At 43.8% G+C, this 25,637-nt stretch overlaps 1 long non-coding RNA gene across 1 annotated transcript; it reads left to right on the top strand.

The window, feature by feature from the left end:
• Positions 1 to 18,320: 18,320 nt before the first annotated feature.
• Positions 18,321 to 24,611, top strand: LOC123642200. Its single transcript, XR_006736391.1, has 3 exons — positions 18,321 to 18,529; positions 24,021 to 24,182; positions 24,577 to 24,611. It is a non-coding gene; the product is annotated as an uncharacterized LOC123642200 (long non-coding RNA).
• Positions 24,612 to 25,637: the final 1,026 nt, after the last annotated feature.

Genomic DNA, 25,637 nt, shown 5'->3' with positions numbered 1-25,637 from the left:
TCTATTCGAAAGCCCACGGAAGATTATTTCATCTCACTTGCTTTGACTCCAGAGGAGTTCTCATGTCTGTCAAGGTGCTTATGTCATGCTCCCTAACGACAGTCCATTCAGCAACTCTGCACTGGAGGCCTACTGTGTGCAAGCACCAGCAAGGTGGTTTTCTGGAGGTGCCCAGTCCAGCAGGGGCTGGAGACAGTCTGTTGAAATGCAATACAGATGAGGCTGGGATGGAAATCAAAGGCTGTCAGGAGAAAGTGGTATATGAGCTCACAGGAAACTTGATAATCTGCATTTTGAAGACATTAAGAAAAAAATGGGTACGTGTTCCTGTTCTACTTTTAAAAAAATTTATTTTTAAAGCTCTTTCTCACAGAAGAGATCTTAGCACAAGGAAAAAAGCAGCTGCTGAGATAAGGCCACAGAGATCCAAGACTGACAAGTATGTGATAGAAGTCTCTGGGGAAGATCCGTGATACACTGCGTGCTCTGTGTGTGTCCCAAGGAGCAGAGCATCTCAGCTGTGTTGATTCCAGGCCTGATGTCACTGTGGGGTTAGCGCACCCCCAGCTGCAGCTTTGGCATGGCCTATGGGTACTTGGAAGATCAGGAAGTGCAGCTTTTGGCCTAGAAAGTAGGTCATTCTGGTAGCCAGAGAGTGTGAGTCCCTGACTCTTCCTGCTCCCTTTGCTGTACGCTTCTTCCCTCATCCTAGTCCCAACTCTCACGTATTGCTGAAATTTAATTTCTTCAATCGTTGAGTTCTTCAGTGATCGCACCCTCCCCCTTAAGCTACTTTTAGTTTTCCCTTTTTATACATTTTTCTTCACTGAGAATTGCTATAAGGTGTTTATGGCTGGGGAGATGACTCCAGAAATCCTTTGCTCTAAGAGGATTCCTGGAGCAAAAAGCGACTGCTCTGAAGGGGTCTCACTTCTGATGTGTGCTGCCCCCACTGCATTTTGCGTCTAAATTGGGCCTGTGAGCCTTCCTTTGCTAATCCTTAGCCTCGAAAAACAATTTTGTCACAGAAGGTGCCTGTGCTTAAAGGACTTGCTGGGATTACTTCTCCTTTGGGAGTATTGAATGAAGGCTTTGTGTCTACTTTTTAAACTAAGCATTCGTTCACCTCAGTATGGCCAAATCAAAACATCTACTTTAAGAAGCAAGATCTTCTCTCTTAGGTACGTGAACTGCACTGTAATTTATGTATGTACTCAGCTAAATTAGAAATTTAAAGAGTTAAATGTGAAGTTTGTCAGACACCTGTCTTTGGCCCCCCAAAGACTCAGTCAGTAAAATCTGCATTGCCAAAAAACTTCATCTGGGCTTTAAATGAGTGGATGGCAAATGGAGCAACATTTCCTAAGGACCTCATGTGTGCAGAGGACTATGGCTGAAACAACAGGCTAGTTGGCTCTTCTGACACCTCCCCAAGGCCACCTGATATGGCATCTAAAATTCTAACCAGCAGGCAGAGGAGTTGACTCCATTAAGTATTCTCCATTCCTCCCTAGGACACTTTGAAATTGGAATCAGACCAAGATTTTTTTCTTCTATATATGGACATTTATTCATGTGAATTACTTTTTTTGGGTTCCTCTTTCACTCCTACCCACACATCCAGTATTCCATATGTCTTCTTCTAAAAAACAAATGGTTTTCTGGTCCGGGTGTGCACTTTTCTCTTCCTTTTCCAAGTTGCCTTTGTGTGACATTCTAGCCTGCCACCACTGCCGGCTGCTCCTCAGCCAAAGATCTATTTTAGATAGAATTCGTCCCAGCTTTTGAGCCTACTGCAGAGAGCAGCAGCAGCAGTAATTGGTGGTGGTGAGATGAACTAAGTCATAATTTAGCTGATGAATAATATTTCCCGGGCAATAGCAGGTCCTCACCCGCGTTCAAAGGCAAGGCAGAACCAACCGAGTGGCAAGATTCCACAGTAGGCGGGCCGTGCATGATGCCCCGGGCACCGAGCAGTCACCTTGCCCTGCTGAGGAGCATTGGCTGTCTTGGAACAGAGCCAGGGTTTCCAAGATTAAAGCTGCGGATGAGCAACACAATTCATACTTCCTACACCCTTTCACTTTTTTCCTAGTCAATTTTACTTTGAGGTTAAAACTTTTCAATTTGAATGTTAACCTCAGATTAGTCTCTCTTAAGCCATTTTACCTTCTAAACTTAGAATATACATGCACAGTTCTGAGTTTGAGAATCAGGCAGAAAGTGACCCGTTTTCATGTGAACAGTGACCTCCTTGTGCTCCCAGAATGCAACATAAAAGCTAAGAAACGGGCACTTCTCTTCCCACCCTCTTTACCTCTGTGTGTGTTTTTTTTTTAAATAAAGCTAATATAGCGCGTGTGTTGCACTGATTACCCAAGATCTCTCAATAGAATTATATATGCTTCAAATTCACTCAACAGCCTGATCTGCTATTCCAGTTTGAAAGAATATGGGTTTTTTTCCCCCCATTTGTCCAGGAGCTGCTAGTTTTACTGAGCAGTCACTGCTACAAGGTTGTATAAACCTAATTATGTTCATTTCTGCAAGCCACTTTTTCTTTGACATCCATACTGGGTGTGACTCAGTTTATAAATCATTTGAAGACACTGTCTCCTTTCAACCTCCTTGCACTTCTTATACCACAGCTGGAGAACTATTTCTCATGTATGTCCCCTGACAGCCTGGAGGTCTGGCTTCTTCCCGGATCAGTAGGTGCACTGTCACCCTGCAACAAGGCCTCCGGGGAACCAGCGAGGCAAGGAACTACTAGATGGCTTCAGTTCATTTGTACATTCAACTTGGCTATGATTATCAGCCAGAGAATATTCTCCTGAGATGGCTGAGACCAGGTCTATTTCAAATGTCTTCGAAAGGACAATGCTCTCATCGCATACTTGAGGAAATTGCCAGCTGTACAGAGAAAGAGAAGCGACATTCTGAAATGTGATAGTGAGGCATAACAGTAAAGTGGAAAGCAATTTAAATGTATTACTGGACAAAAACCATTAGCCCAATGAACATAAATAACCCTACTGAAGAAGGGCACTGTTCCCAGATAACTTCTCCTTGAGTTTGGAAGAAATTTCTCTCCCACTGGAAGGCCGTTGAGTGTCATTAGAGGAGTTTGCAACTGAAACTGTTATCAAGGAGTCAGATTTTTCCACTTGTGTAAATAATGCCATTGGAATTACTGTGACATTTTTGCAGGCAGGGAAGCCAATAACAACTGGTATCACCAGAACCAGGCAATTTTGCTTTCTGAAAGAAGGGTTGTCAACTCTTGATTGTTCCTCTCAGATTATCCTCAGCAGATGCTGGCAAATTCCTACTGACATCACCCACACCATTAACCGCATTAAAGTCTTTGTATTGTTAATGCTGTCTTTATTTAATTCAGCAAGAACCAGTGGATAGATCTCAAGGCTCTGGAAAAATGCCAAGGTCAGAGACCCCGATGTTGCTTTAGGGTGGACCTATGCATTGCATCCGGGTGGGTCGAAATGGTGGGTGTGGGTCCCTGTGCCTGGGAGTGTCATTAGGATTATCATGGTGCAGAGTTAATGTCATGATTCCTTTGCTGCACTAGTACTGCTCACACTAAAAGAGTTTATGCAGCTTCCCGATGGCCCGTGAATCTCAAAGTGTGTTATCCGCCTCCCAGGAGTCTGGACATGGTGATCAGCAACCCCTAGTGGATGTGTTCACAGCTGAGCCAAAATGCAGTACGTCTGTTCTAAAGAGAGAGGGTTCCACTATCTTGTTTTGTTTTGTTTTGTTTTGTTTTGCTTTGCTAAAAAGGAGAGAGAGTTTCCAGGACAATCACTTTGGACTCTGAAAAAAATTTTTTTTGAAATCTTTTGTCTCGAGATATCTGTTCCCCAGTGGGACCTGGACCACAGGCACGCCAGGATGGTGGCTGAGAACTGTGGGAGGGGGTGACCCCATGTGACGGATGTGGGGTGGGAGGACTTCCAGAAGTTGGCACTCTGAAAACCAGGATCCTCCTTAACACAAACCCTCAGCCCAGTACAAGCAGAAAACACCCATTCCCCAGGAGTCAGCCAGGCTGCGGGGAGGGGAGCCAGCTTGTACCACTCTGAGGACCTCGCCAGCACACAGCCAACACACACAAGCAACCAACAAAAATCCCACTGAGTGGGACAAACCTTTGCCCCAGCTCTACCGTGAATCCCTGTGTGACCAGAATCAAATCACCTCGCCTCTCTGTTTCCATATCTCTAATGAGGTCATGGTAACATCTACTTCCAAGGGTCATTTGGGGATGCTTTGAGATTACATTTGAACAAATTTTGTGAACTTTAAAATGCTACATACTAACGTAATAGTTAAAAAAATAGCTTTAAGAGAATGAAAAGACAAGCCACAGACTGGGAGAAAATATGTGCAAAACACAAATCTGACAAAGCGTTTGTACCCAAAATATACAAAGAACTCTTAAAACTCAATGATTAGCAAACAACCCAACTAAAAAGTGGGCAGAAGGTCTAAACAGACACTTCACGGAAGAAGATCTACAGATGGCAAGTAAGCATATGAAATGATACTCAACATCATATGTCACTGGGGACTTGTAAACTAGCAAAACAATGAGATACCACTATATCCCCTATTAGAATGGCCCAAATCCAAAGCACTGAAGATACCAAATGCTGGAGAGGATGTGGAGCAACTGGAACCCTCATTCACTGTTGGTGGGAATACAAAATGGTACAGCTACTTTGGAACAGATTGGTAGTTTCTTACAAAGCTAAACATAGTCTTACCATACAATCTAGCAATTGTCCCCATGATATTTACCCAAGTGAACTGACACCTATTTCCACACAAAAATCTGTACATGAATGTTTATAGCAGCTTTTTCCGTAGTTGCCAAAACTAGAAGCAACCAAGATGTCCTTCAGTAGGTGAATGAATAACAGTGCTACATACAGATGATGGAATATTGTATGTGCTATCAAGACACAAAAAGACACGGAGAATCTTTAAATGCATATTGCTAGGTAAAAGAAGCCAATCTGAAATGCTGCCTACTATAGGATTTTGTCTAATTATATGATATTCTGGAAAAGACAAAACTGTAGAAACAATAAAAGACTTGGTGTTTTCCAGGGCTTTGGATTGGGGCGGTGGGTCAAGAGGTGAAGCACAGTGGATTTTTAGAGCAGCAAAACTATTCTATATGATACTGTGATGAGATACATGACATTATATATTTGTCAGAACCCACAAAATGTGTAACACGGAAAGTGAACTCTTAGGTAAACTATAAACTTTAATGAATAGTGATGTGTCAATATTGGGCCACCAATTGTAATAAAGGTACTACACTAATGCAGGATGCTAATGATGTGGAAAACCGTGGGGGTGGGAGAGGGTCGGGGGGAAAAGGGTAGGTCTGTGGGTATTCTCTGTACTCTCTGCTCAATTTTCTGTAAATCTAGAACCACTCTAAAAATAGTCTATTGATTAAACAAAAAATTAGAAAGCCTCCCAAGTGTCTACTCAAATATCAGCAAAGAGGCACAATTTAGTGGCTAAAAAGCCATGCTAATTATCTCATTGACATTTTCTTGTTTAATAAAGTAAACTAAGTGAGCAAAAATACAAATTTCCTCCTTCGGGACTCAACAAGGCTATTTTTTTTTTCTGTTTGAAAGGAAAAAATAAATCATTGATAAACTTTTCCTCAATTGGCCCATATACAAAAAAGATTTGTAAACACTCTGTCTAAATAAAAATAAAAAGTAAGTTAACATCTGTAGAGGAGAGCTACCACATTCTATCCAGGGACTTTAGTTTTATTCAAGATATAAAATAGAATTTTAATAACTATAATCATCAGAAAGTCATGATGCAGTTAAGGCAGTTGTGCCTTTTGTTGCTTGACTAAACCACTTCAGGGCTTTAAGTTTGGAAAAATGACTTACAAACTTTGCCACTATTGTAATATCCATTTCCTATCAGGTTCGCTAGTACTATGACATTTATCAGGGCCTGGGAAAAAAATCTGAGAAGGATGGAGCTATTTTGAGAGGTGATAAACCTTCATTCTTACACAGATTCACTTATCCATCCGCTCAGCAAATACCTAGTGAGCCTACTGAAAACTGGGGGCAGGGTGGGGTTAACATTTATGTGGGAGCCGGCGCGGTGGCTCAAGCCTGTAATCCTAGCCCTCTGGGAGGCCGAGGTGGGTGGATCCCTCGAGGTCAGGAGTTCGAGACCAGCCTGAGCGAGACCCCCGTCTCTACTAAAAATAGAAATAAATTATCTGGACAACTAAAAATATATACAGAAAAAATTAGCCGGGCATGGTGGCGCATGCCTGTAGTCCCAGCTACTCGGGAGGCTGAGGCAGAAGGATCGCTTGAGCCCAGGAGTTTGAGGTTGCTGTGAGCTAGGCTGACGCCATGGCACTCACTCTAGCCCGGGCAACAGAGTGAGACTCTGTCTCAAAAAAACAAACAAACAAAAAAAAACATTTATGTGGGAGACACCAGGAGGAAAGGCCTCGTTTCTGTCCTCAACAGAATCACAATCTGTTGGGAGGTTGGGAAGATAGGAAACCTGGTCCTTGCAACAATGTTTTCAATGGTTTAGGAGGACAGTGGACAGAGCTGTTCCCTTTGCCAGACGGAGCCAGGAAAGCCTCTCAGAGATTGAGACTAATTAGCCTGTAATCAGGGGGAGCCACCTGAAATTCATTCTGACCCACAGAACCAGAAGGAATATTGCAGACCAATACATCTTTCACCAGTGGAGGGAAGGGAGCCTCTGGTTCTCTTCTGCAGGAAGCAGAAAGACCCTGGCAGAGAGAGAGAGAAGGCATGGATGGATTTCCAAGTGAGAACAAAAGTTACAAAATTTGATAGCTTAATTATAGTTTCTTTACCATGTTTTAGGCTCTTTACTGTGTTTTAGCTGGCAGTGCTGAAATCCAAATCATTTATTTAATTAGATTTTTGTAATAAAATTATTTATGATCTTCAGTAATACTAAATGAGAAATCATAATCTTTGATTTTTTTAAATAAGAAAAGTACTGATTTTTTTGCTTTTTAATATTCCCATCCCGGGCTCCTACGTTGGTTGTCAATGGCCATCTGCCCTGAAGCCTATCTGCTCTGGTTTAATGACGATGCAGGTGCTCTTGCCTGGGAAATCAAGACCTGCTCTTTTGCGCTACACACTGGCCCTGACTCGAAGCCCTAGATTACCAAAACAGAAACTCAGTGTATTCTTAAGGCATCAGCAAAGCTGGGGCACCAAGATAAACATTTCTGGAATAATTTGATGTTTGATAGTATAGGGGAGGAAAAAGATGTTTTTCACTAGGTTCATGGCTGAGGCCCCCTATAAGAGGTTAACAAGAGAAAAGCATACAAATTTATCTAGTATACACTTTACATGACATGGAAGCCTTCATAAGGAAATGAAGACCCAAATAAGCGGTTAAACCTGTGTGTTTTTATGTGGGGTTTGAAGAAGAGTAGACACTCATGGAGAAATACGACAGGGCAAAAAGTGTATTGATCAAATGCTAATAAACTGTGAGAAACTTAGCAAGGCTGTGACCCTTCACCTTCAGGCACGGGATGATCCCCTCCTCCAGGTACAGGGAGGGCCCCTTCCACGCAAGGGTCTCTGACCTGCTTCAGGGGAAGGTCAGGAAATCTTTCCCGGGTTTCATGACCTGCGTCAGCAGAGCAGGGCTGGGGAAGGTGAGTGACCTTCCTGCTTCTGCAGTTTTCTCAGATTCCTTTATTTTAAAATATTCACTATGCCAAGGCGCCGTATTTTGGGGTAATATGTCCTGAACTCCATCTATGTTGTATTAGTCAAGTCCCAGCAGGAAATAGAAGACACAACTGAACTCCGCAAATTTGAGTTTCATAAAGGAACTATTCACCAAGGTGTAGTAAGGAAACCACAAAAGCTAATGTAGGGTCCTGGGATTACTAACAGTGGGCCCTGGGCCCCTTCCCCCAAAGCCTGAAGGGCTGGGGTCCTGGGAGGGTGACTATAACCTGGAGACCCACAGCTGGGTGGACAGGGCAACAGGGAGCCACAGCCAGCCCATGGTGACACCCACCTCACTCTCCTGCTCCATCCCCCACTGGCCAAACCCAGCTGGAAGTCTGTTCATTTGTCCTCCCGGGACACGGGTTAGGGTGGAGAAAGGTGGAGACTGGAAGAGGATGGCAGATGGAGGGTACCTGACACAGAATGTATTCGTTGGTGGCATCAAAATAGCCTGGACTTATTTTATATCTTAGTAGATTATTTTGAAATACATGGTTAGAGAGAAGCCATAATTTTTCCTGTGCCTCTAAAAGTCTTCCTCATTTGGTGTGACTGACCTGGAAGGACAAGGGTGTTATGATTTGGTGCTTATCCCTCAACCACAGCCCAGAATTTCAAGGGCTCCGGAGGAGGGACCATATGTGTTGTTCAGCCTGAGTACACTGGGCTGTGACCTTGAGAGGGACTCTGCTGTCATCCTGAGGGGAGAGCAGAGCTGTAACCACACAGAGGCCCTGCCTGCCACCGAGCCCCACCCCCAGTGTCTGACCAGTGACAACAGCACACTTCAAGCGTGTCAGGGTCACAGAGAGGCACGCTGCAGGAGGCAAGCTGTCCCCGCTGGGGAGAGAAAACGGCAAACAAACAGAAAAACAGAGTCAACACACAGCCCATTTGGAAAATAATCGGGGTCAGTACACAGCACCCCAACGGATTTTTCCAGGGGAAAATGTTTGTGTTATTTAATAATGTCGGTCTCTCTCACTTGCTCTCGGCAGTGAGGAGCAGCAGAGCAGTTTCATCTGCGCTCAGTACCAAAACACAGCATTTATATTTAAATATTTGAGTTAAACATATCTTGTGTTTGTAGAACATTAATGCTGTTGACATTGTTCCATAGCTGTACTCTTTAGGGAGTTGGAATCTGTCTTCAATATTAGTCAACAAACCTTAGAAAACACTTCAGTAGGAATCAGGACTGTGTAAACCACTCAAAGGGGCCCTTGAATTGGAGAAGGGAGATTAACCCCAGCAGGATGGCAGCAAAGCAAGGATCTCAGAGAGACCCGGCTGCTGTTCCCGCTCCTGTCCATTTCCCTTTGGAGGGAGGCATTTGCCCTCGGCGTGGGGTGTGAGGTGCCACTTATGGAGAAAGACACTTATTCTCCAGAGTGAGGTTTTCCTTCTCCCTTCCAGCCAAGTTCCTGGAAAACTCACCTCTAGCTTGTTGGCACTGGCCTCATACACTGGACTCCATTTCCCTCTGCTTAACCTGGCCCCTAAATTCAGAAACTCTGTCCTAACGTCTTGGGGGGGAAGTAATTCACCAGCTGGAAGCTGAGCAGGTGGAAGAGAAGGCACATCTGCCCCAGAGATACCATCCTCCGTCGTCCATGTGCCTCTTTGTCTGTCCTATCCCATCTCACCTGTCCTTATTTGCACCCCAGGGGCCTGGATGCCAGCAGAGGTGCCAGCCAAGATGGATTCCCCCCATCTTTCCTGTCCTCACCATGCGGCCCTTATGAGGCCTTTCTGTTTTAAGAGCCTGAGTTTCAAGAGCACTTATTAATCGGCCTCAGGCAGGTTAGGAAGGAAATTAGAGAGCCGGGTTTTCATCAGTGACCAGGGCATCTGGGTGGCAGGAGGCAACTGGCCAGATCAGTGTCACCTAGAGGTGCAGAGTGACACAGCAGGAAGGGGAGGACGGCAGCAACCACGCCCGCTCTGCCCCTCTCCCCTCCCCTCCCCTCCCCACCCCCCCAGCCTCCCCCAGGACAGGGCGGCACCTGGGCTCTGCCTATCGCACTGCTACCTGCCAGGGAGCAGGGAGGAGGGAGAAGCTCTATCTGTCACTGCAATTTGAGACATGGGACCATGCGGAGGTCCATGTGTCCCTTCAAGAACGTGTGTGGCAGGAGTAGCCCCAGTGCCCAGACAAAATGGGGACAAGGCAAATGCCATTGTAGTGCTAGGGACTGCGGGTTATTTAGGAGAGCACACACTCCTGTCACTCACCGGGGCCCAGGGACGTGAGCTGGGCGCTGTGGTCTGACTCTCCTCCCCAGGGAAGAGGCAGGTGTGCTCGGCCAGAGCGGGAGACACACGTGTGCCTCAGCCCAACTCTGGAGAGTAGCGTGCTGCCCCCAGACCCCCTTTCTTTAACACCCCCCAAGAGACCCTGATGCGCTTTCCCTCCTCGGAAGCCTCCAGGGACCCAAGTAGCTGATTCTCATCTTCCTCAGACTGTATCTTTTGGAAGAGCATCGCTTCCACAATACTGCTGCTGTTCCTAACACCGTTAGTAACCTGAACCTCCAGACCTGGAGGAGTGACCTCAGGGCTCATTGCCCTTGACCCTCAGCAGTTCCCGGTTGACCTTTGGCCTTCACAGCCTTTACCTCCTCTGACATTGCCCACTTCCCAGTGGCCGGCCTTCTCCGAGCTCCCTGGCCAAGCCCACTCCGTCACCTTCACTGTTTCCACGAGGTTATCGAGACCTTCTGGTCACGAGCTCCTTCCACCAAATCAGCGCCTGAGGCTGCTGCATAACGATCTCCTTCCTTGATTAGAGCATCTTAATTATGCCCTAGGAATTTGCTTAAACAGATTAATCATTCTGGAGGACAAATTTAGAAGCTGTGCTTGCTGAGGGATCTGCTCCGAATGTCCCCTGGGAATTTCTGATTACACCTGCCTGCTGGGCCGCTGCCAGGGCCGTGGGTGCATCGGGGACCTGGCCACCCCTGGAAGCCACACGCTGCCCTGCAGGCTTCTCCTGGGGCCTGTTGGCCAGCAGAGCAGGCTCTGAAACTCCTGGCTGGGAAGTGTGGCTGGAGTGTGCGAGTGGGCGTCCTGCTGCCGCCCGCCCTCCCAGAATACTCTCTGCTCGCTGAGGATGGATCGCGGGCTCCTCCCCAACTAAAGTCTAGTCGGTCCCCTTATTTGTGTCAACCTGGGCACCACAGTGATATTCTCACTAGAACCCCTAGCTTTTCAAAATGACTGCTATTGGATCCTCTCCTCAGACCAACTTAATCAGGACCTCCAGGACTGGGCATCTCTATTTCGCAAAAGTAGCTGAAAGAGCCCACCCGGTGGTTCTCATACACACTCAGGGTTCGAAATCACAGCACGATCTGAGCACTGTAATTCTGTGCACAATAATGCGGGGAGTCAGCCCCAGAGTCCTTTGGCACTGAGGATAGACCTGACACTCATGGGAAATAGTGTGTGATCGGATCTGCCCAAAGCAGGTGTTTACAAACCCTGGCCTAGGGGAGGCAGTTTCTCTTGGTGGTCAGAGCCAGTGTTTTGGATCAGACTACATGGATTTCAGTGCTATTCCCCCATCTCCTAGCTCTGTGACCTTGGATAAGTTAAGCCCCAGTCTTCTCATGAAGGCTGTCCCACTTTCTAGGGCTGTAGAGAAAGGTGGATAGGATTGTACGTGTAAAGGGCTTAAAACAGTGCCTGGCATATAGCAAGCTCTCAGTAAAATTTGGCTATTCTTATTTTCCTCATTAGTCTCTTCCGCATCAGCGTCTGGCTCAAGGATAGAACAGGATGTCCGTAAGAAGCTGAGTAGGGAGACTTTTCCCCGAGATAGCCAAGGAGACTCGACCTGGAATGAACCACCAGCCGTGGGCAGTCCCTGTGCCAGTGCCCTCCCTGTGCTAGGACTAGCCAGGAGTCAAAACGTGTCCCTTTCGGGGTTTATAGTCATAAGAAAAACCAGATGAAAAAATAAAATAAAATAAAATAAAATAAACAGATGAGGCTATTGTTTGGAGATTGCCCTTTGGAAGTTTTAAAAATAGTTTGGAAGAGCATCAAAAACAAACAAACAAAGCTAATTTATTCAAAAGAGTGAATTCAAAAAAGAAAAAATATAGAATGTTTCTCAGCACAGCACACTTGTTTTTCAGGTCATCACTGTCCTGCTTGAACCATGCTTTCTTCTTTAAATCTTGTCACATAAGGAACTGCTAAAATGCCATCGTTTTACAGGATAGTGGAGACTATGGCAAGCGCAGGGCAGGAGAAGTTGGCGCAGGCTTGCAGAAGGGTGAGTAGTTCCGTCTGGCTGGATGCGCAGTGTCTGCAGGGGGAGCAGGGGGAGACAGCTGTGCAGGGTGGCGAGGCCTGAGCCATGCCGAGGAGGATGCCATTGCCTCTGGAGGTTAGGAGACTCATTCTCTCATGCAGGAAGAGTAGTACAGAGTTTATAAATAGATTTGGAGGAAAGAAAGTTTGGAAGCAGAGAAATCGATCAGAAAACATGTTTAATCAGAGAAATAGACAGATGCAAAATATTTAGGCATTTGTTAAATTGTACTTAAAGCATTCACATCTTTGGGAAAAAAAATAAGTGTTATAAGTTTTTAACTAAGACATATCTTTGGCACCAGCAATTGTGTGCTATTTAAGACCATATTTTTTTAAAATAGGAAATTATATTTCTAGATTGAGAACATTTTCCTTTTTCTTATATTAATGTTTGTTTCTTTTGTAGACAGTAAATTGTCAACAGGAAGATATCTGACCTTTCGTTTCCCTTCAATAATTACTATTTGCAAATCTCAATATGTATGATACTATAGGAAATTCCAGAATAAATGAAACATCCTAATAAGGGCTACAAGGGAAGACACAGAAGTAATTTACCATAGAGAGAGTGAGGGCATAAGAAGAAAATAAACTGGATACTAATGTAGAAATTCTAAAAGATCTTAATACACTGGAGTGCGGCCTCATGGGGAGGTGGAGAGAGAACAGAAGTCGGCATAACATGCTCTGGGCTCCAGCCTTAGTCCCACTGAGACCAGCATTGTTGACTTTGTGCCAGTTTATGTTTTTCAGCCTCAGCTTCCTCTTCTATAAGCTGGAGCTAAAATATGTGGACTGAGTCATATTGTTCCAATCTTGTACTTCTATAACAGCTTGTTTCTTAGGCCCCAGTAGAAAACTTTGCATTTATCTCAGTAAAATTTCATCTTGGTAGCAATTTTCAAATGTGTGAAGGGTTGGCATATTTGTGGAGGGATTAGACATGGTCCATGTGGCCAGGGGCTAGCAGCAAGACAGATATGGGCAAGAGAAAGATAGAGAAAGGGTCAATATGAAAAAGTAATTTTCTACGCTTCGGAACAAAAATAGCATGCAGCCTCTGTGTCAGGAGGGGGTAGTGTCAAGTGACTGGAGGTGACCAGTCAGGGGTTGGGGACAGCTGGAAACTGGAGAGGGACATAGTTGAGAGGATTCAGGCATCAGATGATATGTTTCCCAAACACAAAGGAGAATTAAAAATGGCACTAAAGAGAATCTCATCCGCATGCGACGAGAGCGCACGGGAGGAGGTGACCTTCTGGTGAAGACTAACGACAAGGTCCAATTTAGGAGGGTTTCATTGTAGCACCTTCTTTCCTTACTCTTTCTCTGAGACAATTCTCTTTGAAATAATTCTTGAAACATTTTACTGCGTGTAAATATAAGGCCTCCTTTCTTTTTGAAGGAAGTGATTTCAGTGAAAAGTTATTTAACTCTAAAGTGCCAAAGTGAGCTTAGAAATACTAAATAATTTAAAAAGAAACTTCTGTTGACATCTAGGAAAATATATGTGTATATTTATATATGTGTGTGTATATATATATAAGCCACATGCATATATAAATATATTTATTCATTCATGTATTTATTTATATAGAACTCTCAAACTTTTAACTATCACTTACTTTAAAAACTGAACTACAGGGAAAATGAAATAGGTCATTTTTAATACACTTAATTACCAAGAATTTAGTAAGGGGAATTAAGTGGAAAGAATTTAGCTATAAAATTGACTCAAATTGGTATTTTTCCATATGACTGTTATCAGCCTTTTATAGACCCGCTCCTGAGGGGGATGAGTTTTAAAATAATTGTTGAAAATGATTTATTGTCTTTAATCTGAATGCTTAATGAAGTGGAAGCATTTATTGCTTTGTCATAATTATGTATTTATCTGAATGTTCTTAAAGATAATTACTTGGAATATTTATTTCAATGAAACTTATTAGGTAAAGATTCATATAAAACATTGTGTACATAAGCTCCCAAATTCACATATCTGTTCTAAAATGCTTTCTATAGAGGCAGAGCTTTAATATATCTAAGCCTGCAGTTGAGTCCTAAATCCCAGGTCAGGATGCAGGTGATAAGAATGACCTGGAGAAGCAGGTCGAGTGCCAGGGCCATGGGTAATGCCCCATCAGGGGAGATGGCCACATCTATTCTATTCACCATGCACGACCTCCGCAAACCACACTGACCGGTTTTCTTCAGAGAGCATTTGGAGTGCTGGGAGCAGCTCCCCTATAGATAGGAGTTTCATATGCCTTTCTGTTCCAGCTATTTCTTCCTTTTTTATGCCTCTGAAGTCACACAGCAGTCATAGCCCAATGATTCTCAACCCTAAATGCATATTTTAATCTTTGGAGGTTTTAAAAAACACAGATGTAGGTAGAGCAGTGATTCTCAAACTTCAGCGTCACAGTCACCTGGAGAGCTTGTTAAATGCAGATGGCTGGGCCTCAACCCCGTCCCCACCCACCCCAGAGTTATCATTCCTCAGGTCCTGAGAATTTGCATTTCCAACAAGTTCCCAGGTGATGCTGAAGTTCCTGGTCCAGGGACGACACTTTGAGAACCACAAACCTAGAGGATTGGATTGAATTGGTTTTAGATGGGGGACTGAGGATTTAGAGTTTTAAATACTTCCCAGGTGATTCTAATGTGCTGAGAATGACTTAAATCTGGTGGACTTTTTTCTTAGAAACATGTATCTTTTTATTTTTATATCAAGGTTAAGAGTGACATGGAAAATCTTATGCCAAATACAAAGGTAGCATAACACCAACTGCTGAATGTTGACTGTGACCTAATTTTAAATGCACTCATTGACTTAACTATTACACCCGCAATAGCTCTGATTGTTAGCACGTATAGTACTTGTAAGGCTATGAATATCTTCTTAAAATAATTCTTACTGCATACTTAAAAAAATAGCACTCGGTTTCATTAAATTGCACTCCCAAATATTTTTCAATTTGTTCTACTCAAACCTCACTAAGGTACTTGTATTATAAGAAGCTAACAAAATGTTGAATAAACAGAGAGAAGCTAAACAAACAAATGTGTTATTGACTATAACAAGGGAGTAATATAAAGCATTTTAGATGAAATAGGCTCATTTCAAATTAATGCCATCACTAAAGAGCCTATAAAACCTTGATTTAGAATTAAATCTTATATTATCATGTATCACATTGATTCAATAAAGATAGAATAAGAAAATAGGTTTGGAAAAATTTTTTGCTGATAAATCACTGCAACAGAGTACTGGGTAGATATCATGAAGGGTTCACGGGTGTGTTTCTCTACGTACGTGCCCTGAGAACCCTGCATCTGAGCTCCCTTTGGGTATAACAAGGATCTCTGGTAGAAATGATGCCAGGGAAGTTTTTAACCAGAAGGCTGAACGTTCTAGTGAGCACACAGCCTTGCCTGCGAGGGACCCTCAGGACTCCAGGGTAATTTATGATTTCATGCAACAGGCAAGTACTGTGAATAGAATTCCTTAAGATACGATAGATATGATAACAACTATGGATAAGTGGAACTTTCAAACATTAAATGGTGTTTGAATTGTAATAATCCTTCTGAAAAACCAAAACTCAGAGAGTAGATGGACTTCCGTGGAAGCTTCATTTCTACCTGCCATTACAGAAGGGTTCCTTCGGGTGGAACAGAGTAGCTAATGTTTGCACAGCACTCTACAGTTTTCAAGGCATGTCTACATGTAGTACTCATAGAATCCAGGCTTCAGAAAAAAAATACATCACTTTAGAAAAACACTATCTTAAGACAGGAAGGTAGAGAATACTTTTTCTGCTTTTGTTCAGCGACGTTTGTCAATGAACTCTGAAAATCTGGTAGCAGCGGAACCCGAGGTAGGGGAACAGCCCCAGCGAGGCAGGACTAACAGGAGGCGAGGAGGGGGCACGGGGTGGAGCTGGATGGGTCTGGCGGCTGCAAGGAACCGGCCCAAGGGAACAGCACCAGCGCAGGATCCCAGGGCACTGTCATCATCCAGCAAGGCATAAAACCAGACGGAGGGAAGTCAAGGTCAAGGTCAAGATACAGAAAACAAAAGCCGAACGAAACAGAAAATGGGAGGATCTAGGGAAGGAAAGGACACCGAGTCAGGGCACCGCAGGCGGACGGGCACAGAGCCACCAGCCCCACTGCTCTCTCCCTCCGTCCTGCGACCCGTCCGGCCTCCGTCACGCGCAGCACCTTCCTCTGCGCGGAGGAATCGGTGCCCCGGGTTCAAGCTTAAACTTTCCCACTGGCTCTTGTCTTGATTTTCTGAGGGAAACCATGCCTTGGGTAACGGTTTCTTTTAAAGTAGGGGTCTATGGCATGCTTTCATGTTTTCCCTTATCAAAATAATAGGCCATCATCTCGGATTTTCTTAATATGCTTGTCGTATCAGCTCATAAAATTAAGAAATCTCTTTTTTATGTGGTGGGAAGATGGGCCCAGGTTAATGAATATCCTTTGCTACGGCCATAGAAAAATAAAAGACCCCACACAATTCCGAAAGCACATTTTTAATCCTCTTCATTGCTAACCTAGAGGGGCGATCAGTTCCCTTCTCCCCAGACGCACGAGAGCGGGGCGCAGGCGCGAGCGCTTCGTTCCCACGCACGGAGCGAGCTCGCCCAGCCTGGTGCCCCCGCGCCTCAGCTCCACGCTCCATCCTACTCGCAAGACTGATTCCTTTCACCTCTGACTCACATCTGTTATCTCTCTTGTCACAGAAGCTGATTTGACAAACACATATTCAGTTATACCCTCCCCTTGCACGCACGTGGCATCCAGGATGGAGGGGTGCACCTGGCGTCTAAATCTGGGTGCTGAAATGCCTTCAGCGGCCCACTAAGCATTCCCCTGATGAGCACTACTTTCCCTGCAGCCATGTTCTCACCGTGGGCGGTCCCCTGGGCATTGTCCTCAAGTGCTGCCTGGAAGAACATGCCCAGAGGTTCTGAACACAAAGCCGGACCGACATCAGTGTTGCCCACGGATGGGGTCCTGCGCTGACAGCAAGACTGCGGAGCGGCAGGCGGGGTGGAGCGGGCGCAGAAGCCAGGCACCGGCAGCAGCCAGGGGGGACAGGAAGGGGGACTCGGGGCACCTGCCAAGGACCTGTCCTCCAGCGGAATGAGCGCTGGGAGTGGCCTGGCTGCGGTTCTGGAGGCTGCGGGGAGGGGGGCAGGGCTCAGGGAAGCAGTAGGGCTTCCCATGGAGGAGCCGGGCCCGGTGGGAAGGAAGGCGGGTCCTGCAGAGGCCTGGAGGCCGTTGGCAGCGTCAGGGCTGCGCCGGCTGTGCAGGGCCCTGCGCCTGCCTGACACTCTGCTGCCACCATCTCAAAGTTCTTCCTAATTCCTTAACAAAGAGCTTGACATTTTTAGTTTTCACTAGGCCAGTCCTGAAAAATGGGGGTAGCAGGGGACGGCAATGTTTCTTTCTAAGGTAATAGGACCCCTGCCAGCAAGGCAGGGCTTGAGGCTAAGCTCTACCCCTCTCCGCAATCTCTGTCACTCTCTCTCTGTCTCCTCAACGTGCTTCATGTTTCTTTAGAGCAGTTTTCCCTTCCTGAAATTAGAGCGTTTATTGTTTACTTGTTCGTTGCCCATCTCCCTTTTGCCCGTAAGAGGCGAAGACTTTGTCCTGTGCGATGCAGTGTCCCCAGTTCCTACAACAGCGTCTGGCACACGTAGGCACCTGCTGAAGGAAGGCTTAACGCCAGGCCTTGGGAGAGGTAGGGGCCTCAGGGCCCTAGAGGAACCGCTGCACTCAGGAATGCAGGCAGAGCTTGGAAGGAACTCAGTCCTATACACGAGGCTCAGGAGTCTGACCCAGAGGAAGAGGAGCTCTGTCAGGGCAGGAGGAGCCCCGTGTCCAGGCGAAGATTTGCAGTCAGGGCAGGACGGGTGTTTGTGCAGCTTATGTGCATCCTGCTCAAGCTATCTGGGGACCAATGAGAGAATCACAAAGGTAAAGGCAGCTCAAATAAGATTGGGGGTTGAGGACACTCAGGTTTTTTTTTTTTTTTGACTGCCTAAGAGGCATGTCCAAATTGGCAAGGGATATATTGGTTTCAGTTGGCTTGTGTTCTAAAGATAAAACTGAAATGGAAACGTACTGAACTGTTCCCACCCCCGCAGAGTGGAAGCAACTTCCAAAGTTTCACAAAAGCATCCACTGACTGGAGTTGGCTACTGAGTGGAATTGGAGACCCACTGCTGACGCCACGGCTTTCGACAATGCACCTTTTGCACTGCTCGTCATCTGTAAATGCACTGAGCTCCTGAAGCCCTGCACCCTCAGCTGCAAATGCTTGTGGGGATGACCCGACCCTGGAGTATGCCTCGGGCCCTGTGGGTGACAGCTCTTGTCCTTTGGAATTGTTTGCAATATGTTCCAAAATGGAACAGGCTTTTCTCCTTCTAGTCTGAGCTCCTCCAAAACCTTTCCTCAGCTCTGCCTTTCCCCCACCCCGCCTTCCCCCGACTTGCAGGGTGGACAAACTGAAGTGCTCCAGCCGTGATCTTGAGAAGTGATGAGTTTGTGTCCCTGGGAGCAGACCATGATAAATTGGGAGGCACTGGCATAAAAAAAATTATGTTGATTTTCAATCAGTTTGAACAACGTGTTAGTTAAACCAGAAAAGGCCTTCAATCACCAAGCCTGCTGCTGTACCCGGTATCGTCACTCCTCCTGGTCTCTGGTTAGATGAAACTTGCACCTCGCCAGTCACACCCCACAAGGCAGAGCAGGTGAGGATCAAAGGACAGGAGATTGTTGGGTTTATTATTTAGGCAGGATGTGAGTTTCATTTAACAAGAGGAAATTACTTTTTCAAGTGGTTGTCTTTTCAGCTTTATTGAGGTATAACTGACAAATAGTTGTATGTATGTACAGCATAAAAGTGATGTTTTTATATATGAATACATTGTGAAATTGTTACCACAATCAAGCTAATTGACATATCCATCACGTCACACAGTTAGTTACCTTTGTGTGGGGGGGTGATGAGAATACTTACTCTTTTAGAAAATTTCATGTATATTAATTTAGTAAATTTCAGTATTATCAACTATAGTCACCCTGCTGAATGTGAGAGCTCCAGAACTTATCACCCTGCCTAACCAAATGTACCCTTTGACAACATCTTCCCATCTCCCCCCTGCCCCGCCCCTGACATCCATCATTCTACTCTCTGCTTCTGGGAGTTTGACTTTTTTATCCCATGTCAGTGAGATCAAACAGTATTTTTCTTTCTATGTCTGGCTTATTCCACTTAGCATAATGTCCTTCAGGTTTATCCATGTTGTCATAAATGATAGGATTTCCTTGTTTTGTAAGGCTGAATAATAATGTATTTTTCTTTATCCATTCATCATCAATGGACGTTTAGGTTGTTTGCATATCTTGGCTATCGTGAATACTGCTGCAATAAACATGGGAATGCAGATATCTCTTTGAGATACTGATTTAATTTCCTTTGGATACATACCCAGAAGTGGGATTGCCGGATTATTAAGTGTTTTATTTTTGTTTTCTCTAAAGCATAGCAGTTAGGCCCATGGTTTCTAAAGCCAACATGCCTGGGTTCAAATCACAGCTCTGACAATCGTTAGCTGTGTAATCTTTAGCAAATTATTTAACGTCTCTGTGCCTCAGTTTCCTTATCTGAAAAATGAATTCCTGCCTTACTGGTGGGGATTCAATGAGTTGATAACATATAAAATGTTTAGAATAGGTCCTGGTGTGTCCTAAGAATTCAGTGCATGTGGGCTATTCTTGCTATTTGGTTATTCTTATCACCACCTTTATCAGCCCATCTCTTCTGATGGGGAAATCAATTTCTATTCTCTCGTTTATCTCCTTCCTGTTTGGATTTACAGCTCTTGAGGCAATGGTGTGGGCTGAGTTTTATGACATTTCTCGTTTATTAATCCATTATTTAATCAATCAGTAAAGATCTCTGCAGTCTATAAAAAGGCATAGCATGAACATTTTCAGCGCGTAGAATAGAATGAGTGTTGATTCTGACCTCTGGAGGCCTGACCTAATGATCCGTGTCATGGCTGAGTTTCCTGCCTGTTGGGCACAAGCTGTTCAACACAGTAACCAAATATACCATGTGACAAGCAAAGAGAGCTGCACTATCAATATGGTGACCACCATTTACGATATTCATTTAGGATTCCCCAGAGTAAAGTCAAGTCTAAGACTTGCTAGAAAGAATGGGAACAAAATCAAACCCATTATCAGAGTGGAACATCTCTTTCCAAGGCACCTTATAACCAGGCATAATTTGAAGTCATGTAATCTGCAAAACAGAGATAATTACACCTGCCTGCTCTGTGTCGCACAGAGACAGTGTGAGGATTAATTAAATAATGACTGCCAAGAACATCGAGCTCCTTTGAGATAAACGCTCTACAAATGCAATCTTAGATGATTATTCAAAATTCCATTCTGTAAATATCAGGACAGACTTTCAGCTTATGAGACCAGGTTTATAAAGACCACATCTGCACTGCTGGAATTCCCCCAGAGGGTAGAAAGCATGTGTGGAAAATTCCTGACCACCAAACTAACACATAAATAGAGAACTTTTGCTTTACATAGTCACACACAACCCGACAGATGCTTTCTTAACTGTTCTTAGAGTCTCATGTCAGGCGCCTGCATTTGGAGTCATGTCTTTAGTAGGAACATTGCTCCTTCCAAATGAACATCTCTTCCACGGTGAGGGCCTCATTCAGCTGATTCCACTTCATGTGATTTTATCTTTCATCACTGTTAGGTGATCATCCCAGTTTGGCCAGAGTGCAGGACTTTCAATGCTAAAACTGGGATAGTCCTGGGAAATCTGAGTAAGTTCGTCACCCTAACATGCTTCTTAATAGTAATGATACTAAGTCACTCTATGACCTTGGGGTATTTACTTCTGAGCCTTGGGGATCTGTGCTAGAAAATATTGGGGTTGAAACTGATAATAATAAAAAATTATTTTGTACAAGGTGCAGTTCTAAGTCCTTTCCATTTGACAGGTGAGGCACATGGAGATAAAGGAATTTGCTTAATGTCCCATAGCTGGCAAAAAGGCAGGGCTGGGGTGCCGGCCAGGTGATGAGGTATCAGGCCATGCTTTTAAGCATCATGCGGTGCACCCTGTCTAAGGCAACTTCAGAGTTCAGAGGTGATAATTTTAATATTTAAAAAACATTTTTTCTTTATTTCTATTGTAATAGCTCAATAAACTAAGGGTAAAAATATAGGTACATATCTTCTCTTTTTCTCCAGTTAAAAAATGCAAACTATCTTAGGATTCCCTATGCCAGATGAACACTAGATCTGTCATCTCCCTTCTGAGTGCTCCTGTCGCACTGAATTGGCCCATGCTGCAGCTATCCGGGGCACGAGAGGAGTCAGCCACATCTAGTTGTCAAGAGCCCTGGAAGTCCTTCCTTTGCTACCATCATGGCTGCAGTGTCCTGCTGTGGCCTGTTGGCTGAGCTGAGAGCTGGCCCCACAGGCTGACCTGCTCACACCAGGCTGAGCCAACCCTGGCCTGGCCTTCGTCTTTCTGTGATAGACCAGACGCTCTCTCCGTGCCAGGGGTGGCCGGAGATGACACTCCTTGCCTAACTTGCTGCGGTTGCCGCTGTCCGTGTGCTGGATCAGAACTGGGCCTTTGAATGCACACCTTTCTCCCCTCACCTCCCCACAGACTCATTTTAGGGTCAGGGTGCTTTTCCTTTTTCAAACCACAGACAAAAAGTGCTGGTCACAACTCCTTTCTGTTGCAACTGAGTAACCTGCTCACAGTCCCAAAGATGTATTAGCTCGAGCTGCCATACAAAATACCACAGACTGGGAGGCTAAAACAACACAGATGTATCTTTTCATAGTTCTAGAGGCTCGGAAGTCCAAGATCAGGGTGGCAGCATGGCCAGGCTCTGATGAGGGCCCTCTTCCTGGCTTAAAGACGGCTGGCTGCCTTCTCATTATGTCTTTAGTGAGCAGGTGAGCTTTGGTGTCTCTTTCTCTTCTTATAAGGACACTAAAAGCCCCATCTCCAAATACTATCACATTGGGGATTAGGGCTTCAACATATGATTTTTTTGTGTCCATATCACAGCTAATTGATTATCTTCTGGGGACCTTATACCCTACTCCCCTCCCATAGGGGAGAACTCATTCTGATAACTTAAACTCCCCTTATTTTGCCCAAGCCTAAGTTGCTTTCTGATCCCTCTCTTCTTTCCGCATAAAAAGAATAAAAAGTGATTTTAATCTCCAGGAGGGCATCTTACTCTACTGGTGAAAAATAGTATCAAAATGATGACTTACCTCACCTAGTTTAGGGCTGAGTGATTTAAGAACTGTAGTTCCAAATGGCTTTGGCATATCACCACATTTCTACCCTTGACTTTGAATTCACACTTAAGATTAAAGTGGCTCAATCAAAAGCAAAGTATTATTTTTTTCCATTCTATAATTAGCCATCACCATTAGCTAGTTGCAGATTCCTATTCACACCACTTGGTTCTCCAGCATATGCAGAATTGCTCGTGCGAATCAGGAAGCAGAAAACAGGTACCACGTGAAACAAAGGGGGATGTGATTGGACTGTTGAGCCTGAAAGATTAGCCCATCTGGACAAGTGGTCTCTGATTAACTCTGAATGCTGACTGATTGAAGGTGTTCCATGCATCAGAAAATTCCACTGGCGCTTCTAACATCAGTCTTGTTTGTTTGTTTGTTTCATCACCACAGACTAGCCATCCCACTACTCAAGCTTTGGTTTCATGAAAAAGCAACAAATTTGTAACTTTAGAGTGTTTTCCAGGTACCATACCACCTTCCTGGAAACATCGTTAGTTGTTTTCTTAGGAGGGTAAAAACCGGGTTAGTTATGGAATCATATGCCAGAAGTGACCTGGTCCTAATCCCATCTTCCCCACTTTTAGTTGGGTGTCTTTGTCTTAGGGTTGTTGCAAGAATTAAATAAAATAATTTACATATGTAAAGTAGTTAGCATGATGCTGTGTGCAGTGAATACTAGTTGATTTTATTATTTTCATTATCCTGTGGGGAAAAGTTATTATTTTTCCTTTGTATGACTTAAGAATAGGCAGCTGAATGAACATTTGTTGAATGAAGATTATATAGACCAGCAGTAACCAGAATTTTGGCTTTCAAAACCCATTAAAACTTTAAAAAAGAAATTGGGATTGATGTGGGGCTGCTTCATTTTAATTTTCCAAGCTAAGGCATCTGAAAATTAATTTCCAGCAATAAGCAACAATATGGTGCTATAAACAAAGGAAGTTGTACGGCAGATATAGTATGTAATTAAAATGGAATAGATTTAACTTATGGAAAAACATGTTTATTGCTCATATTTTTCTCATTTTGCTGAGGAATGGTGGAAGCAAGGTGGTCTGGCAGAGGACACAAACTGGCATTTAGAAATCACTAATCCAGTCCAAACCTTTGCCTTCATCAACCATCTGAACCAAGTGGTTGTCGCTCCTAATTTTAGGGATCTTTAGGCATGAAGATTTCACAGTCTTCCTGGCAGCTTCTTCTAAAGTTTAATCATGCTTAAGTTATGTCTGAGCCGCCAGAGGATTGAATCCAGCCAATGAAGAAAAAAGCAGCCTGACCTGTCTGCCTTGTGGGTGGGCTGTGCCTCCTGAGGTGTTTAAATTTATTATCAAATCTCCTTGTGGTCATTCAGATTTGAAGACAAGCCCACTCAGAGCAAGCTCTCTTCCAATTAAAAAAGTAAAATTAAAAAGTAAGCAGTATGCGACTCTCACTGAAAGCTTTTTTGCCCATTCTCTGCAGGGACACAGATGAATTCTGGAAGTATTTGAATGAATATAATTCAACCCCATGTCAAGTCACGAGATCTTCAATCAGAGCAAACATGAAGTCTCAGCCAAGCCACTGTCATGGCCGGGGCTACCTCCGCACGAGCCCTGCGCAGCCATTCAAGCCACTGGAGAGGTTTTACTTTTCATCTAAATTTCTCATAAAAAGCCTTTTCATGGTTAAAGTAGTTATAAGAAAACAAAATCAGAATCTCTCCACTTGACATTTGTAACAATTAGTACTAGAATCTGAAGTTCATTTCTACTGAAAAATGTTCACCCTTGGGGTGGAAGGGGGGTCTACATTCTGTTAGGGACAGAGTCCAGGAAAGGAGGATTGATTTTATTTGTTAAGATTAATTCTTGCTACAAAACAGCTCTACCATTATAGAGGGCTGAATTTTCTATATCCTTTTAAAATAAAATTACAATACCAAAAATCTACTTTTCCCTTTTAAATTCGGTCTATGCAAGGCAGCTAATTACAGAATATGCTTCATTATTTGTATCTACTTTGTGTCTACTTATAGCCTCAGAATGGTGAGAAGATTAGACAGAACACAAATTTAACTTCAAATAAATTTAGAGGACAATCTGAAGATTTTCACCAAAACTCTTTCTGGTATAACAAATAAATATTTTGAAATAAAGGTTGGGATAAGGCTTTCTTACATTCTGTGTCTTTTTATCATGTTTTGCAATCATTTTCTCTTCAGTCTTTACGACAAAAATGACATCTTTTTTGTACCCTGAAATCAGGACAAATGATCTAACAGAACAGAATACTTAAAATTTTGATTATCCTAGAAAACTTCAAGGTGTAGGGTCACTGCATATGAATGTGAGCAGAAAAGGACATTGTAAAATATCAAATTGTTGTCTCAATTATCAGGATATTAATTTATATATATCAATTTTTTTTAAAAATCCACCTTGAGATGAATCAAATGAATTTTTATGCACACATACAGACTCCTACATTCTTGCTATAAACCAGGGAACGGCCAAAAACACACTTCCCTTTGTTACTAAATGTTACCACTGCATTAAACATTTTTCTAGTTCTGAATCAATAAAGAAAGCTTTATGTTAAAAAAAAAAAAAGTGCTCCCAAGAATCAGACAGATAGCTGCAGAACAGGAAATATATCAGCTTTATTCAATACACACCATTTTAAATGAAAGCATCATTCCTCAGAAAGCGAGTATGCTTCGGAGAAGGCAGAAATGTACTATTCTGTAGGGGAATTCCCTTTATCCAGGTGACTCTTTGCAATAAATTCTGAAAACTAAAATTACTCAGTAAATGTAGATTCCCTCTGTGATATGTGGGTGTTTTGAATAAAGGCCTAATTGTACCCTTTGTCCTACTTCCTCAAAAAATAAAATAACAAGTTTAAAAAAAAACAGAAGGGTCCAAGACTACAAGAATTCCCTCAGTAGGACTGTCGCCAAAAGGAAGATAGATCACTGTTAAAATAGAAATGGTTCTAGTGGGCTTTCACAGACCAGTGCCCCTGCTTTTAGCAAATTCAACAAAGTAGGACATTATTGGGTCCATACACTATCAAGAGATTATCTTTTGAATACAA

Source organism: Lemur catta, chromosome 1 (genome assembly GCF_020740605.2).
Source record: "Lemur catta isolate mLemCat1 chromosome 1, mLemCat1.pri, whole genome shotgun sequence".
NCBI lineage: Eukaryota > Metazoa > Chordata > Mammalia > Primates > Lemuridae > Lemur > Lemur catta.
This window is presented reverse-complemented; position numbering and strand designations above follow the sequence as displayed.